Below are 2,372 nucleotides of genomic sequence, written 5' to 3'. Positions count from 1 at the left end.
ATTTCTTGACCGAAATCGTGACCCAATTCTCGTAGACTTTTGCATCTCCCTCTCCCTACCTAAATGAACCCGAAACCCTAGCATTTACTCTCTTTGTCTTCATGGTTGTTTGTTTGTTTAATTGATATTCTTAGATTATTTTGTTAGCATAGTATTCATTCACATGTTTTGTATCCGACTAAACTAAAACTAAACAATAGACTTGTACCCTAACCCCCACCATCCTTGTGGTTCGACCGTGATTTATACTACTTAAATTGGGTTACTTTACAAATAGTTTTTGGTACCGGAAGTGACGGCAAAAACCGGTTATCAAAATGGCGCCGTTGCCGGGGATGGTGCTTTGTTAGATATAAGTCTTAGTTGAGTTTTAGGATTAGTCTCTATTTTATTGCTTTTGAAAAAGAAGAAAAAAAAATTTGAATATTTGAAAAAGAAAAAAATATGTTGTTTGTTTACATGCATCTTTAGTTATAGTTGTTAGTCACTTGCATTTAGAGTTTTGCATTTAGTATCTTGTATTTAGTGTCTTGCATTGTATAATGTCTTCATCCATGTCTTTAAGTGATCATAGTAGACCCGATCCGAACTTGTTTGCCTCTCCTATTGATATTGGAGAGGATGTGGAGCTTGACTTGCATCCGGATTGGGTTGAAATTTTTCAAAAAGATGTGTTTCTTGGTCTACCAAATGAGAATGTGTTGGACCATTTGGAGAGGTTTAATAGAAAATGCATTTTGGTGAAGAAGAATGGTGTGTCCGAACATGTTGTAAAACTCATGCTCTTTCCTCTTACCCTTGGGGATGGAGCCGAAAGATGGTTATATTCTCACCTTCCTAGCACATTTTATAGTTGGGATGACCTTGTTCAAGCCTTTCTTACCAAATATTTTTCACCTTCTAAAACCGTCAAACTAAGAAATGAGATCTTTACTTTTCATCAAGGCGAGTTTGAGAACTTAAGTGAGGCTTGGGAAAGGTTAAATGAATTTTTGAGAGCTTGCCCTCATCATGGGATCCCAATTTGGCTAATCACACAAACTTTCATTAACAGTTTGCATCATGCCGTTAAAGATTTGATAAATTCATCGGCCGGAGGTGCCTTTGATAGATTGGGTGATGATGAGGCAAGATCTTTGCTTGAGAAAGTGGCTAAGACGGATGCTAATTATGGGTTTGGGAGAGTGACACGATTGATTGAACCACAAGTTGAGGTCGATTCTCCCTCTTATGTTCAAAATGTCCAACACAATCGTGTTAACCCTCCCTCCATAATTGAGAATGATGTGCATGCATTTTCATTTTCATATTCTTGTGATACATGTGATTATTTGGGTCATGATTCTTGTGCTTGTTCTTTATATGCATCCCCACCTCCCATGTATATGAATATGATGAATAATGATGATAATATGCACAATGTTCAACCATACCATGTCCCCTTTCACCCAATGAATTCTATGCATGTTTCTTCATCAAATTTTGTGTCATGTGGTGGTTTTGAAGATAGTTTTGACTTGTGCCCTTCCTATACTATCCAAGCTCCAATGAATGATTGTTTGATAAGTGATGTTGATAATTTGCATTTCTTTGATCCCTCTTGTGCACCACTTTATTCTCCACCTCATTACGATGCGCCAAACATTCTCCTTAATCAAATTTCACCTCCCTTGAATGTGAATGTTATGCATGAGTTAACATCTTTTTATGAATCTTGTGGTGATTTAGAATATGACTCAAATGCTTGTCTTCCTTGTTCATACTCACCCCTTGTGAACATGAATGTGATAAATGATGTTAATAATGATATGCATGATGTTCCCTCTTATCATTCTTCCCTTCTTCCGATGAATGTGTGTGACATGCAAGCCTTTTCATTTAATTGCGAACCATGTGGTAGTTTTGGAGATAACATTGATGTGTGTCTCTCTTCTTTTTCCCAAACCCCCATGGATGATTATATGGTGAATGATGTTGATGATTTGCATGTCTTTAACACTTCTTATGAACCACCTCACCATTTTTCAAGACAACTTTCACACTCCTTATGCCAACCTACACCACACCATGTGAATTCCAAATTATCTAGTAATGGGTGTGAGGTAGAGGTTATGATGTTTGAATGTGATTATGGATTGATTGAGGCAAATTGTTTACTTGAAGAGAAAGTTGTGGAGCAATTGTATTTGAATGAGTTGGAGTGTGTATCATTTGTGGTTGATCATGAGTCATTGGGAAGAGAGTATGTTGAGAGGATGATTCTTGAGTTAGAAAGGAAAAATAATGATAAGAATTGTGAGGTAGATAAAAGGGTAGAAACCCCTTTGGAGAATGAAAGGCTTGAGATTTTTGTGAGGAATTTGAGATTGTTG

General features: G+C 36.8%; 1 non-coding gene across 1 annotated transcript; it reads right to left on the bottom strand.

Moving 5' to 3' along the window:
• Positions 1-911: 911 nt before the first annotated feature.
• On the bottom strand, positions 912-1,018 carry LOC141603164 (small nucleolar RNA R71). The gene has a single exon (XR_012525058.1). It is a non-coding gene; the product is annotated as a small nucleolar RNA R71 (small nucleolar RNA).
• Between the last annotated feature and the right edge of the window lie 1,354 nt (positions 1,019-2,372).

Source organism: Silene latifolia, chromosome 9, assembly GCF_048544455.1.
Source record: "Silene latifolia isolate original U9 population chromosome 9, ASM4854445v1, whole genome shotgun sequence".
In the NCBI taxonomy this organism is placed as follows: Eukaryota; Viridiplantae; Streptophyta; class Magnoliopsida; order Caryophyllales; family Caryophyllaceae; genus Silene; species Silene latifolia.
This window is presented reverse-complemented; position numbering and strand designations above follow the sequence as displayed.